We start from the raw sequence: 17,904 nt of genomic DNA, 5'->3' as shown, positions 1-17,904 counted from the left end.
ACAGCATCTGTTATAGTGTATCAGTTTTATATCTCTAAAGTAACCCTTTGTCAGTAATGGAAAAAAAATTAATTTCGCCATTGCTGCTGTCACATATTTTGGATATCTGTAGATCTTAAATTTTGTTTTTATTACTATTGCATTTCTTATCTTTTTTTTACTGATGTCATAGGTGTAACAACACTACCCCTATTGTAACTCTGTACATGGCATTTGCTGAAATAAAGATGATTATTATCATCATAACCATCATCATCATCATCATTATTATTATTACTATTTTATTATTATCAATGTGAAATCCGCTACGTATGTATGTCGAATAAAATTCCTATTTCAATCTGTTTGGAAGTACAGTAATATCCCTTCATATTTAATAATTTTTCTCAACGATATTTTTTATTTTTTATAATTGCTTATGTTATAAACTTGCTATTATTAAAAGAGTGGAAATGTGCCAGCCCAAGGAACCATTCTCCACTTTCACAGAGCTGGCCGAATGAATACAGAAGAAAAACTATAATATATATCAAATATATATCTAAGCGACAAAAATTAATTACGTGATAATTCAAAGCGACAAAAATGAATTATATAATAATCCTAAGCGACAAAAATTAATTATAATAATAAGGGTAGGGAAGTGGGGAATATGGGGAAAGGAAGAGTACCCCTGGATACAATCCAGTTTATAGCTCAAAGGCAGGTACTCGGAATGGGAAAGAATAAGGAAAAAGGGAGAAAGAGAAATACAGCAGAAGAATAAAAGAGAGGGGCAGACCCTCTTGCGATATTAGGGATTTATAATTAATATTCTGATTGGTTAGTGAAAAAAAAAATGAATTATATAATAACCCTAAGAGACAAAAATGAATCATATAATAATTCTAAGCGACAAAAATGATTATATAATCATTCTTGGAGATAAAAAATGAATTAAAGATAAAAATCTGCTATAAATAAGCATTCAATTATTATCTATAAAACGTCAAAATATTAAAAACGGAGAAACTCGGAATTCGATAAAATATCAGACATGGTTTTCTGACCAAAACATAAATTTCTAGTTTTCTAAAAACTGCATTCGTAAAAATAGAAAAATAAAATTGTCCTGGTTAAAATCATGTCCCACTCATTGCACTTGGGAACTGCCTCGTGAAATGTGCAAATAGCACACCCACAGGGTAATATTGTATGACCAATACGTAAACTAGCTATTATCAGTTCTGTTGTGAATTTGAAATTGGCCGCACATGCAATTTCTCATTTTTCTTTTAAATGCTTTACACAATTTAATTTCCATTCTCTTTCACATACAAATAGGCCTCATCATTATTCTTTTAAATGATGCAAAACAAAACGTCTAAATCCTAAATACAAAATCCCTTTCGACTATTTCAGCAAGAAAATCACTGTCCCCAGAAAAATATATATAATTTTTTTTAATTTACTCAAAAATTCACAATGCTGAAGATGCATCTGTATCATCTCTTAAATAGATGTTCAGTGTTTCTAGCTGCAGTAAATGTTTTAACTAACTTTACTTTCAATTCAAATTTAACTGAGCAAAATTCATATGCTGAACGAGTTTCCTATTATGACCGATAGGTGGCAGAGTAATCGTTCGGTTTTAATCACAATAGATTGCAGGATGACATACCCAATGGTCCTCACTGGTAATAATCTTACAGTTAAGAGTCTGTATCACAAGTTATTGTCCGGTACCATAATACCTCGAGCTGAATTATCTTAAATTTATCTATTTCCTATCGTAAATTGGAAACGCTACTAAATATTGACGACTACTTTTAATAATACTAATTAATAAGTTCTTACTGTTACTAACGCATTATAAACTAGAAGCAAGAAACAATGTAACAATAATCACGTCTTATTAAAGAATGTATGACGTTACTCACATAATACGCGAGATGTATTACGAGATAAACAAAAAAAAAAATCATAAAAGCATTAAAAAACCTTGATTTATCTTACTTGTATACTGGAACCTTGAAAGTCTGCGTTGGAATATCTTGAAATACTCTTCTGATGAGACCAATATTGCATCAAGCGAGAAATACGTCTACAGTGGCAATCTGAAATAATACAAATGGGTTTGAATATGCAATAATAAACAATGAAATTTACAAGGGTACCATGAAATACAAAGACAAAAACCACAATTTTATTTCAGGCCTTGAAAGAAAATCAAATCTCTGATGTAGAAAATAAAGAGGAAAAACACAATTTTCTTTTAAGCCTTGAAAGAAAAAATCTCTGATGTAGTAAAAAAACTATAATACCACATGTAACAATTATATTTCTATAATAGAAAAGAAATTAAATATACTTTAGATAAAATGTATCCTCATCTACACCTGAGGCTAACTAAAATGTGCTTTGAACGGTTTAATGGGCATTAATTAACACGTATGATCTCAATCAAAGATGATTTAGAAAAACTCTGTATCGTTCAAGGGATCGGACAATTAAGAAAAATAAATAACGATGAAAAACGCGAGAAAATGGATAGGGAAGACTCGAATAAAAGAGACATTGGAAAAAAAAAATATTGCGATAAATTAAGTACAAGAAACTGCATATACGTATGATACAAAAAAGAAAAAGAAAAAAAAAAGACAAGTCAGTCAAGATAGGGGAAGAATGATGGACATGAAAAAAAATATTCGAAAAAAAAGCGAATGAGAAAATGCAGATGATGGAAGGAAAAGAAAGCAAAATGAGGATTAGGAGAGAGAGATGAATTCGACTAATGGGAGAAAAACATGAACAGGAGGGAGAAGTAGAAATTATGTAATCCCCGGTGATGCATAAATGTTGGCAATCGATATATATATACAAGAAGAGGTAATTAGACGGAGCCGTAAGGAGATGAGGTTAATGTAATGAGGGAAAAAAAAGGGGTCATTTGAAGAATGAAAAACGTAATTCGTTACGTAAAAAGCAACGTTTCAATGTAAAAAAATGGTAATGAACGATGGTAATTTTATGCATAAGAAAAAGCATCCAATTGCTTAAAAGTGGACACCGATAAAAATTATTATTGTAAAAGCAATGGAAATAATTTTCGTAAAAGATGGTAAAATGAATGAAGTATAGGGGAGTTAATTATTACTGTGGATTTCTTCATTCTATTCATCTTTTATTTATTATTGTTAAATTACTATTATTTAAATTATTATTATTATTATCATTATCAAAAAATTTTTTAATTATTAGTATTAAAATCATTGACAAGGAAATGATTTACAACATCAGAAGTAAACTTGTAACCCATATTTATTGTAACAATTTTAACGTTTTTACTTTATTTGTACCTTTTATCTAACGATTCACTTATAAGAAGTCTGCAAGCCTGGTAACTGAATCCCGTGTTTTATAATGAACAGACTTTTAGATAATAACACTTCAGGAGAGTCTAACTTAAAATTTTTTACAAAGGACTTTATCAAACAAAAGAAACATTAACTTGAAAAACTTTGTCTTCCATAGATTAAACTCACCTATATAAAAGCATTTGATAAATTTCCTTATTATCTTAAAAATCTTTGGAAATAAGTGTCTAAGTGCTTAACTTAAATGTGGTAAACCTGTCGTTTAAGAGACAATAACAGTCCATAACATTGAGACCTGTTATAAATTCCTTAACTTTCTGATATGAGATTGGACCAAATTTCAAATGCCAGTGTTCTGACGAAATAAATGGAATCAGGAAATATCTGTTTCTTTTACCAAAGACTCACGCCGGAGAATCTGAAGGAATCACCTAAATAGGATTCGTGTATGAAACATGTTAATGCCACTCAATCATTCAATAAAATTATTTCCTTCATTGAATGAGACTGAACAGGAAGACCCAGAAATAGAGTATTTCTATATAAAAAGATTTCTTCTCAGCTCTCGCTATATGAAGAAACTGGGATTGTAAAGGAAGTTTCGGGTCACTGAAGTGCTTTAGAAATTAAGCTAAAACAGTTTAATTCGATGGTTAGATATCTGCATTTCCACCTATTGGATGAAGTTGGATATCTTTCAGCCAAATTAAAAGAATTAGTAATAGAATGTAATATATATATATATATACATATATACATATATATATATATATATATATATATATATATATATATATATATATATATATATATATATAATATATATATATATATATATATATATATATATATATATGCAAAAATATAAATACAATTATTATTATTATTACTTGCTAAGCTAAAACCCTAGTTGGAAAAGCAGGATACTATAAGCCCAGGGCCCCAAGCAGGGAAAATAGCCCAGTGAGGAAAGGAAACAAAGAAAAATAAAATATTTCAAGAACAGTAACAACATTAAAACAAATATTTCCTACATAACCTATAAAAACTTTAACAAAAGAAAGATGAAGAGAAATCAAAATAGCGTGCCCGAGAGTACACTCAAGCAAGAGAATTCTAACCAAAGACAGTGGCAGACCATGGTACAGAGGCTAGGGCCCTAACCAAGACTAGAGAACAATGGTTTGATATTGGAGTGTCCTTCTCCTTGAAAAGCTGCTTACCATAGCTTAAGAGTCTCTTCTACCCTTACCAGTCAAAGGACCACATAACTCTCTAGCAGTAGTATCTCAACGGGTGGCTGGTGCCCTGACCAACCTACTATCCATATATACATATATGCATATATATATATATATATATATATATATATATATATATATATATATTTATATATATTTATATATATATATATATATATATATATATATATATATATATATATATATATATAATATATGCATACATTAAGATAGGAGTTAGACAGGGACACCCCATCTCTCTTAAATTAATCACAGAATGCCTAGAAGAAATTCTTAAGAATTTAGATTGTGAAAATGTAGGAATTAATATTAATGGGGAATACCTTAAAACTTGAGATTTGCAGATGGTATATTTCTGTTTAGTGAATCATGGGAGGAATTGCAGAAGATGATAGATGATTTAAATAGAGAAAGCAGGAATGTAGGACTGAAAATTAATATGATTAAACTAAGATAACGTTCAATGTAAATGGAGAGACAACAAATAAGGGTAATGGATAAACCTCTAGAGATTGTTAATTAATATACGTACTTAGGACAGACAATGAGTGATTTCCAAGGACATGAGACTGAAATTAAAAGAAAGGTAAACATGGAATAGAGAGCTTTTGGTAAACAAAATGAGCTTATGAAAGGTAAAATAACACTTTTTAAAAAGAAAAGTATTTAATCAGGGGGTTCTATCAGTATGAACTAGGGCATCAGAAACTTGGAGCTTTACTAAAGCCTTAAATCATATGCTAGTTACAACTCAAAGATATATGGAAAAAATACTAATGGGAATAACACTAAGAGACAGAAAAGGAGCAACATTGATACGAGAGCAAACTAAAGAAGAGGATATTCTAACATGTAAGAAAATTAAATGGACAGGAGCTTGACCTATAATAAGAATGATAGATATCAATGGACAAGAATAATAGAATGATCCTTTGAGATTGCAAACGAAACAGAGTAACGAAGAGAAGACGATATAATGTCGAGCTAAGAAAATAAAGATCATAAACAGACTCGAATGGAAAGATATGTCGAGGTCTTTGTCCTACAATGGACTAGCAACGACTGATGACGATAATACACATCCATACATATATGTAGGCTATATATATTACACACACACATATACATATACATATATATGTATATATATACATAGGCCTATATATATTTACATTATATATATATATATATATATATATATATATATATTTATATATATATATATATATATATATACATATATATATATAAAATGATTATAAGTATATATTTATACCGTATAGCCTATATGTTCAATATATTTGTGGAAGATTGTAGTTCTGACGTCATACCTGTGTCTTAGAAATGAACCGAAATCAACACGATTGAATATCTAGTATTAAATCACATTCCTGGTAAAAATGTTGTTTCAAAAGCTCCTTCATTCGAAAGAATATACAACAAGTTTGAAGTCTCTGTGACAACGATGTCCAAACTTATGGCTAATAACGTGAATTGGACATTTTTCTTGACCGTGACCTTGACCTTTGACCTTGACCTTCCAAACTTTAATCATTTCCAGCTTTTTGTATTACAGTTAATCCCTGCAGGTTTCATTACTCTACGATTAAAATTATGGCCAAGAAGCTGTTCACAAACACCCACACAAACAGGAGTGAAAACATAACCTCCTTCCAACTTCGTTGGTGGAGGTAATAAATTAACGTGAGTTGATAGATACCTAAATTGAAAGAAATTCCGTTCCTGAAAGTAGTATGAATAAAAGATGCTTCCTAAGTGAACGCATTCTAGAAGCTAGAAATTTCTTATAATATGTTGTTGGCAATTATTCTATGATATACTGTACATCTCACTTTTATCTATATAAAGAATAAACACCATTTTAGTAAATTGTTCAGGAATGGCAAAATATAAAATAACGCTGTAAAGAAATCCATTCTTAAATCTAAAATTCATTTTGAAGACTTACCTGTGTAACTTAGACACAGATGTGATCGGCTGAATTAAATTTTACACGATAGGTTTGAGACAAGTATGAAGTGAAATTTTTAAGCAAAGTTTTAGCAAAGTAAATTATTCACTAATCATGAAAGCTAGTGGCAGACGTGAAATCTTTGCTAAGAAAAGTTCTGATGCACATAGAATAATTTAGCAAAGCACATTGCATAAGTGAAGAATTAAAGCAGAAGTCATCTGAATGTATACACGACATTCTATTAAGTAAAGTAAAACACTGAAGCATACTTTACGTTACAATTACTCATAATGCATTTGCTCTATGAGTATAAAACCTACGCATGCCATAGTAACAATATTGCAACGTTACAAAAAAAAAAAAAATGTCACTAACTCCAAAGTACGTCAAAATGAAATGTGTTGGAATGAGAAGGAAGTCATAGTCCATTCAGAAAATGGTAATATTCAGGAGGATGGAATAAAAGATGTCAGGGCGACAGAGGTTCGTCTTGTGACCCTGGAAATTATACATCGTCTCCTGCCGAATAATGAATGACATTGCTCTTGTATTTCACTCGAGGATGCTGAATATTCAAGAGGACCGGGAAGAGATTCATAAAACATCTTCAGCTACAGACAGGGGTGTAGATTGTGTAGCGGGGGAGTGTAGCAATGTGCGCTCAGATTTTGTATTGTCATTAAGAATCTAAGACGTTCTTGTACACACATTCATAATTTCATATATTCGTAGTATCTGAAATATTCTTGGTACCGTTGTAGCAAGGTGGCGTCGTCGGACTGTAGTGGGAGTATTGTGACCATTTCCCTATTGCAACCTGCAACACCCTCTCCCATATATATTAAAGAGTAAGTGTCTGGATATATATATATATATATATATATATATATATATATATATGTGTGTGTGTGCTATATATATACATATATATATACTGTATATATATATATATATATATATATATATATATATATATACTGTATATATATATATATATATATATATATATATATATATACAGTGTATATATATATATATACTGTATATATATATATATATATATATATATATATATATATATATACTGTACATATATATATATATATATATATATATATATATATATATATATATATATATATATATATTACTAGCTAAGCTAAAACCCTAGTTGGAAAAGCAAGATGCTATAACCCCAAAGTCACGATCAACCCTCCCTGCTACTCGGGCAGGGGCAAAAGGAGTAGTCATGCCCTGTCGACAGGGGGGAGGGGTGAGCGCAGTGCATGTGCCTGCAAATACATCTAAATATTTAGCTGTAATATTTTATGGGTCGCGTACACTACAATTTTACATAAGAGTACCTTTAGTATTTCATAAAACTGGACGAGGCTTTATTGACATATCTGGACGCACCGAAAAATTCAATTGGGACCTTTGATTGATTTGAAGGAATGTTATTTTAGTACATGAATTGCTAATACGTTTATGGTCACTTCGTCTTCAATATAAAGAAAACCAATGAGAGAGAGAGAGAGAGAGAGAGAGAGAGAGAGAGAGAGAGAGAGAGAGAGAGAGAGAGAGAGAGAGAGAGAGAGAGAGAGAGAGAGAGAGAGAGAGAGAGAGAGAGAGAGAGAGAGAGAGAGAGAGAGAGAGAGAGAGAGAGAGAGAGAGAGAGAGAGAGAGAGAGAGAGAGAGAGAGAATTTTAAAATTGGATTTCTTTATCACCCGAGGGTAATGTAGAGACGCCCTCTGGTATAATTATGCAGAAAGTTACATATTACGTAGTCTAGTCTTCAAGTACAAATGGAAAAGTAAGCTAAATTATTTAGCGAAAAATCTATGTACTTAAGCTTTCGTCAATTTCGTCGACACACCCTCTGACAAGTAATTTATGTTCTTCAAAGTGCATACAGAATGAAAGGCATTTTTTTTACAACTTTCCCACTACCTGTTCACTTACGCTATCACAGCAGAATAATAAAAACAGTAAAATCATTATTGATGGCAAGAGCAATAGTGATGTTAAATTCTTTCATAGATATAGTAGATGCCTCAACTGTTTTATACAAGCACTACGAACACACACTCACACACACACACACACACACACACACACACATATCAAGAAACAAACATCCAAATTCGTTGAGGAAAGTACAGAAGCGAAGTGGAGAATGTCCGGACTGACTATGGCTTTGGCTCCACGGCCGACAGCTTTACACCACATTGTGGACATTTATCACAGAACGAATGAGGGTACGTCGCCATACCTCTTCCAGAATGAGCAAAAGTATATATTTATCGCGATCTCCTTCCCTTCCGCCCTTTTTTCAGCGCAAACCAGCAGAAGCACCTGATTAAAGTCTTGCAATTTCAACCATGCCAAATTACTTGTTCTCGCACGACCAATTAAAAGAAGTGGGAGACGGTTGGTTCACGGCTTCATATATTCTACCCGATGGTTTAATGGGCGCCCGGTGAATATATGTATATCTTTAAGTAACGTGACGCCTTTGGAATGAGGGTGGATGGTCAACCAACTAAAAGCCCGTCGTTAAGAAAAGCCCTGGCGTAAAGTAATCACTGGAAGCTGGTCTTTGTAAATGGAAAATGCAAAAGACAAAAGAGACACGTTCGGGCCATTCTCCGCTGACCTGATGACGTTTCCAGTTCTTTTCCAGCCTGGATCGTCTCGGACGATGAGTGGGATGGGCTTATGGCAAAGGTAAGGGGAAGGGGGACGGGGTATAGTAGATTGGGGGTGGAGGGGGTGCTCGTTGTCGTAACACATCGTTGATAAATAACGTAGATTAGAACGAACAAAAGGAAACACCGGGCTAACGAGGCTCTTGGAGTGTTTACAAGGCCCTTTGTTGAGAGAAGATGGGCACTAAGCTTAAGTGAATATCGTAAGATGGCGCATGCGTCCTGCGCAACTATGCCCCCACTGACAGAACATGCATTAAACCCCGTTCACATCAAGTTTACGATCTGTTTGGTCTGCCCTGTCCCGCATGCGTTCCTCGTTCCAAGCTGGCATACAAGCGACGTAATCAGGGAGATGTTAATTCTTGGGTTCGTTTAAGCAAGAAAGATTTTTTTTTTTTTAGAAATCACATATATATGTTTGGTTAATATTAAACGTTGAACTTTTGGGTAGAGACGTGTACATTGTATGAGTGTGAAGACGTATGCATGCATACACACTGGCATATTAAAATCCATGTATAATCTGATACATAGAAGTGTATTTTTTTTTGTGTGTATGTGTGTTTTTTTTTTTTTTTATAGCTACTCCCGGATGCTATAAAAAACTCTGTATAATTAACAAGAACACAAATGTTATTGATAGACAGAGATCATCTGTTTGTTTTACCCAAGTTTTGAATAGGAAAAGTAGCCATAAACCAACAATGTTTTTAATCATTCTCTCTCTCTCTCTCTCTCTCTCTCTCTCTCTCTCTCTCTCTCTCTCTCTCTCTCTCTCTCTCTCTCTCTCTCTCTCTCTCTCTCTCTCACACAAGTCTTTGACATTCCTAGCTCTCCAAGTACACAATTAATTGCAAAATTATTTAATTAAACAGACTTTTATTCGTAATAAAAACAGCAATTATAAGGGATAGCAAAGAGAAAATTATTAAATCAATTCATAAAATATTATACAAAACAAAACCGACCATCATAAAACAGTCTTAGAGATCACGAGCGTAAAGCCATTAAAAGCTACAGGCAACCGAGAGACCACTATCGTAGAAGTTGGAATAGGAATCGAATCGATGATTACGGGACCGTAGAAGTTGGAATGGGAATCGAATCGATGATTACGTAACCGAAGAAGTTGGAGTGGGAATCGAATCGATGATTACGTGACCGTACAAGTTGGAATGGGAATCGAATCGATGAATATGGGACCGTACAAGTTGGAATGGGAATCGAATCGATGAATACGGGACCGTGCAAGTTGGAATGGGAATCGAATAGATGATTACGGGACCGTACAAGTTGGAATGGGAATCGAATCGATGATTACGTGACCGTAGAAGTTGGAATGGTCATCGAATCGATGAATACGGGACAGTAGAAGTTGGAATGAGAAACGAATCGATGAATACAGGACCGTAGAAGTTGGAATGGGAATCGCATCGATGAATACGGGACCTTGAACTGGTAAATACTGTCGACTTGTTTAGGAACTAGCACGGACAAGTCTTTGGTTTTCATTTTCAGTCTTGCATATACATGTATCAAATCATACAGGCATACATACTAATGCAAAGATTATGTATGTATGTATTATCTTATTCACATACTCATTCAACGTCGAATTTCTATAGCATGCATATGCTTCCGTGTATTTGCTATGTATGTGAAGTTACTGAATTAAAGAGTATCTATGTATATATGTGAATGTTACAGTGACTAAATGCCAGAACATGTAAGTCTGAATGTTGTAAGGTTACTAAATTAGAGAACATTCGTGTATGCATGTCTTGTAAAATTACCGAATGAGAGAGCTTGTGTGTATACGTGTATGTATGTGTTATAAAAACAGCCTAAATGCGTTATGCAATTGCCGCGCATTCCATCCTAAATGGGCACACACCTATAATACCCTTCCCCCCTCACCTACCACCAAAACAAACTGTCACCGAGTGAGTTAATCTAGCGAATTGCAACAGCATGACAGGTCTCCCATGAGCATTCTCACTTTTATTACCGATAATTTCAGCCGAATGTGCGCAGTGGTGCCATCTATGAGGAAGACGAGAACACTTTGACAATGTCCAATGAAGTTTGCCTTGCAGTTATTCACACTTATAGGCGACACTAGGCACCTCTTAACATTGCACAGGGGAATTGCTGGTCTCGGTGGTATTATGGTGTTACAACCACAGCGAGGATTAGAATTCTTATTGGATCGTTTTTCTTTCTTTCCTTGGGGTTAATATCACATTTCACCAAGTGTTTTTGCTACTGTTACTGCTGCTGCTGCCATAATTGTTTTTTTTTCAGGTTATGTTTGTTGCCATTGTTGTCTGTAGTGAACAGATTATTTATTTATTCTATTATTATTTGCAGTAGTATCATTATTGAAGGCTACGGTATGACGGAGACTCACATTGAGAGGTAAGGAGAAACTGAATGAATATTGAAGTACAAAGACTAAAAAGCAGAAAAAGGGAAGTAAAATACAGTATACAATAGATTAAAAAATAGAAAAAGAAAGTAAAATACAACATACTAATACAGATAAACAAGCCAAAAGAAAAGAGGTTAAAATACAGTATACGAATAAAGATTAACAAGCAGAAAAAAAAGACGGTAAAATGCAGTATACGAATACAGAGTAACAAGCAGAAAAAAACAGTAAAATACAGCATACGAACACGGATGAACAAGCAGAAATAAAACGTTAAAATACAGTATACGAAAATCCCTGACATAAAAGGGTCATACAAAAATGTCCTGTACAAAAAATAAGTTCGAAAACATTCGTTGTATGGTCACCACCGGGCTTTGAAGACAACGCATTGAAGCAACTGAGCTTCTAAAAAGGGGTATGAGCTCAGTCTACTTAAAAACGAATAAAAGAACTGAAATTACCAAGCTGTCACAGCTAGATAATTATGCTAATTAAAGACACAATTGAATGGAAGGGGTGTCAAGTGGTTACCAGAGCTACGAGAATAGATAAATGAAATATCTACCCTTTATAAGTGATATTTAAAGCTGGTTGATTGCAAACCCTTTAATAAATCTGTATTTAACAATAAAAAACTTAATTGCAAACACGAGATAAACAGTACTGAAAAAGACAAATTCCCAACACACCTTAAAGAAAATTATGCAGTATTAAAAGATAGCAAATTGTACACCACCACTTGAAATAACTTTGTATAGTTATGGTATAACAATGAAACAATCTCCAATAGATTTAGTAGATTTGAGAACAAAGCCCTCAGAAGGATATTGGGAGTTAAATAGCAGGACAGGAGTAGAAATGACATTATAAGAGAGATTACTCGAGTGCCATATGTTGATGAGATCATGATGAGGGGTAGATGGAGATGGTTTGGGCATGCTCTTCGCACTCCCCAAGAGAGATTACTTCACCAAACGTTCAAGTGAGCTCCACGATGCACTAGAAGAGTTGGAAGACCCAGGCCTACATGGTTGAGAACTATGAAGCGCAAAGTAAGACATGATGAATGGAGAAGTATTCAATTAAAAGCTCAAGATAGAGACTACTAGCGAAATCTAACTGAGGCCCTTTGCGTCAATAGGCGTAGAAGGAGATGATGATGATGAAAGTTGAGTTCTGCAAAAAAATAAAACACAAAGTCGCCACTAAAATGAAGAAAAAAACCTACGCAATATAATGAATGGAAAAGTATTAAATTAAAAGCTCAAGATGAAGACGACTGGCGAAATCTAATCGAGGCCCTTTACTTGCCTCAATAGGCGTAGGAGATGATGAATATTAAAAGGTGAAAAAAAAAACTTTAGTCGGTATTGGAAAAGCTAAGAATTTACCTCTAAAACAAGATTCATTGACCACATAAAAAATGAACGAAATAGAAGATGATATATAACCTACTCCGGTTAATTCATAAAAAATCTACTCAACCTACATTATCCATCATGTAGATTTTTCACGTTCACTATTCGCCATTGTTCATGTTTTAGTTTACCCCGTGATCAATATGGCCTCATCATTCAGGGCAATTCATAAACTGATCGTGATTAAAAGCACTCATCATTTTTGTCACGCCAACATGCGGCCGTGTTTACTTATTCATTGTTGTTCATTTATTTACTTCATACATCATATGGCTCGCATCCATCATCGTGAATAATGTCCGCATATATCTTTTGCGAATAAATTTTCATCTTTCATTTTTTTTTCCCATGTCCCTCTTTTTTTCAATCCATGTCCGAACCACACAGAACACGTAGCTTTTGAAACTCAGCAGACTCATTTGTACTCATCGTTACTTATTACTCAGGGACAATAAACGAGTCTCTTTTCCTGTCTCCAGTGATATCAATCAAAGGGCCTCGACTGTAAATGAAAGATTTCTGGTGATTATTTTCGAACGGTGTAACCTGTCAGGATGCCTTATATCAACAAAGAGGAAGATAACCCTAAAAAGTGAGAGAGAGAGAGAGAGAGAGAGAGAGAGAGAGAGAGAGAGAGAGAGAGAGAGAGAGAGAGAGAGAGAGTGTGTGTACGTATGATATATATTGAATCCTGCTCATTTTAACACGCACATGTTTGTACACATACAATATGCATACATATATATCTGTATATCTACAGTATATACAGTAAAAATACAAGTAATAATAATAATAATAATAATAATAATAATAATATACATACATGTATATCCATAAATGTAAGTATATATTGAAATATATATGTTTATATACATATACACATTCCACAGGGGACCCATTATTGACCACTGAGGGGTGTGTACTATGCCAGGATACACCACATACCAGGACAACCGAGGCATACGAGGAGTTGTAAGGTTTACCAAGACATACTAAGAAGACTGAGGCCTACCAAGGCATACTTGAATAATTAAGGCATACCAATATGTAATTGGTTGATTGAGACATACCAAGGCATACTTGGATGACTGAGGCATACCAAGGCATAGTTGGATGATTGAGGCATACTTGGCTGGTTGAGGCATACCAAGGCATACTTGGAAGATTGAGACATACCAAGGCATACCTGGATGATTAAGGCATACCAAGGCATAGTATGCTTGGATGATTGAGGCATACCAAGGCATAGTATGCTTGGATGATTGAGGCATACCAAGGCATACTTGGATGATTGAGTCATACCAAGGCATACTTGGTTGATTGAGACATACCAAGGTATATATACTTGGATGATTGAGGCATACCAAGGCATACTAAGAAAATTGAGCATACCAGGGCAACCTAAGCATATCAAGGCATATCAGAACGACCGATGAATACCAGGTAGACTGGGACATACCAAGCCGTACTTGGATGATCGAGGCAGACCAGGAACACCGAGACATACTAAAAAGATTGAGGCATACTGAGAAGACTGATGCATAAAAAAGCATACTAAGAAGACTTGGTCATACCAGGCAACCAAGGCATACCGAAAAATACCAGGACAACCGAAGAATACCAAGAAAACTGGGATATATCAAGAAGACAGACATACCAAGGCATACCAAGAAAACCGGGATATATGAAAAAGACAGACATACCAAGAAAACCGGGATTTATAAAAAAGACAGACATACCAAGAAAACCGGGATTTATCAAGAAGACAAACATACCAAGGCATACCAAGAAAACCAGGATATATCAAGAACACAGACATACCAAGGCATACCAAGAAAACCGGGACATATGATAAAGACAGACATACCAAGGCATAATGGCTGACCGAAGGATAATAGGAAGACAGATGTATACCAGGCAGACCAAAACATACTAAGGAGATAGAGGCATACCAGGATAACAAAGGCATACCAGAACTACCGAGGCATACCAAAGTATACCAGCAAGACTGTATTGAGGATAATTGCTGCCTGGATGATTTGTTTCAGTAATTTGGAAGGTATTAATACAGTTTCAACCAAATTTGGATATATATTTGTTTACTTGTCTAATATATTTTAGATGATTTCTACGGAAAAAAAGGTTCCTCGAATCTTTCGCAAATTAAGGATCACGGAAATACTTGCTAATGGAGTTTGTTTAATTGATAATTAACACCAAAATAGTAGCCCACGGACCTAACGCGCGTAGAGAAACATAGTCCGCTTGCCAGAACACAAGAACAGTGAGATAATATTCAATCGCAAGCGAAGCCAGCATACAGCAGAGAAAAAACAACAACAAACAATTAGTTCATTCGAGTAACGAGGTATTTGTAACAATATTATGATCACGGTTGAGATACTTGGACCGTGATTATGGTGAAGACTGCTACAATGCTACAACGAATCGACTGCATAAAAAATGGGATGGAAAATCACGTTTTCTATGCGTCCGGAAGTCTGGCAAACAAAACCGCCAGTGTTTTGACCGATATTCATTACTATTATTCGATTTTGATTACAGTAACGTTTTTTATTACTGTGATTGTTGTGCTTAGGTTAGACAGCTCTTATTATACCTGTTTACTGTGTTCTCCCACCCAAAACCCCCCATTATTGTAGTTATTAAGGGGGTCCTGTATCTCTAAATATGATTATTTGCGTCAGAAATAAAGGTCAAATTCGTTGAAAACACACCATTTAAGCTAGAAAAAAATATATTTTCATATCGGATATCCAAGTTTGGTTGAAACTTTAATTTTACCACTGACATGATTAATTCAAATTTGTATGAATACGGTTATTTAATGTTGAATTTATTCTGATTAATTAAAAATGTTTCTATTGCTTAATTCCCTCATTCAATGTAGCTTGAATAATCTTGATGAGTAGATCTCAATATTACCATAACTATTACTGTTGCTTGGATGATGATAATAATAATAATAATAATAATAATAATAATAATAATAATAATAATAATAATATATAGGTGTAAGTTAAACGATTATGATAATGATGACGATTGTTATAGTTTGGAGATTATGACCATATTTGAATATACGTCAAGGTGATACAATCTTCATAATGGCAATGATGATTGCATTGCAAAGTCGTCGTAATTAGCATCGTCCTACTGATGACGAAGATGATGATACTTGATTATAACTACGCTTGTGTCAACGAAACAATTTAATAATTTAATGATGGCAAGGGGAATATGTATGTATAGTATATAACCTAATAACCCTTCTTAACAGAATCATTTTTTTTTCAGTGCCATTGTAGCTGATATTATGATGTTTATTATTATCATTATTACTGGCTACGCTACAACCCTAGTTGGAAAAGCAGGATGCTATAAGCTCAGGGGCTCCAACAGGGAAAATATTAAATTAGAAAGATTATAAAGGTTTTAAAGGTGTAAAGGCCACTCATGAATGGCAGAGGCAAGGGACAGTGACATTGCCCTAGAGACTGAACATATATACCATATGATCAGCGCCCAAGCCACCTCTCAACCAAAGTTAGGACCAGGGATGGCCAGGCAATGGCTGCTGATGATTCAGCAGATAGATATATAGGCTCCCCCAGGCCATGCCCCCCCCCCCTTCTTATCTCACAAGGATGGTGAGATAGCAGCGACTAAAGGAACTAACGAGTTTGAGCGGGACTCGAACCCCAGTCTGGCGATCACAAGTCAGGAACGTTAACACATCGGCCACCACCACCCAACTTGACGGGAATACACCAAGTGGACACATAAAAATACAATTACGAGGCTAAGAATCGATAATGAACTGTACATTTGAAATGATTATTTCAAAATAGTTATGCATATTATCTACATTAACGAAAAATAATTCCTGCTGAGATTATTATCCAATATATATATATATATATATATATATATATATATATATATATATATATATATATATATAGATAGATATTATATACATAAATATTTACTAAATATGTACAGTGCAAGTATATATATGACATAAATAAAATACCGTAACTGAACAGGTAATGGAGAAAATTTCCTAAAAGAATAATAATTCTCACAACTGATGGAAGCAAAAAAAAAAAAAAAAAAAAAAAAAAAAAAACTAGTAAAAAAAAAAACTCTTAGTTAAAAAAAACTTGTATGCAAAGACGGAGCAAACGAATCCATAAAACAACAAGTAAATATATGAAGGAAAAAAAACTGACAAACTCCAAAGGTGGCAATGTTGAGGCGGCGGTTTCCCGGGACGCATTTAATTATTTGTGTGATGGATTTAACAACCAAATGAGCCATGCTGAGCAATTAGTGTTATTACAGAGCTGATGAGAACGATCCGTCATCGTTACCTGACCCTGTTTACGACCGGGCAAAGAAAGCGTTTTTTTTTTTTGGGGGGGGAGGGGGGTTCTGTGCTCATTTGGTCCTGAATATATTTTCCACACACGCAAACTACCCACTAGAACGAGGTGATTAGCGGCAGGCTCGGTGCTAAGGCATGGGAAATAAGGAAATAAACCACGGATGGGAAATAAGGAGATAAAGCACTGAAGGGATATAAGGAAATATACCACTGATGAGAAATAAGGAAGTAAACAACTGATGGGAAATTAGAAAATAAGCCACTGATGGGAAATATCAAAATAAATCACATGGGAAATATGGAAATAAACCACATGGGGAATAGGGAAATAAGAA

Source organism: Palaemon carinicauda, chromosome 14 (genome assembly GCF_036898095.1).
Source record: "Palaemon carinicauda isolate YSFRI2023 chromosome 14, ASM3689809v2, whole genome shotgun sequence".
NCBI classification, from domain to species: Eukaryota; Metazoa; Arthropoda; class Malacostraca; order Decapoda; family Palaemonidae; genus Palaemon; species Palaemon carinicauda.
This window is presented reverse-complemented; position numbering follows the sequence as displayed.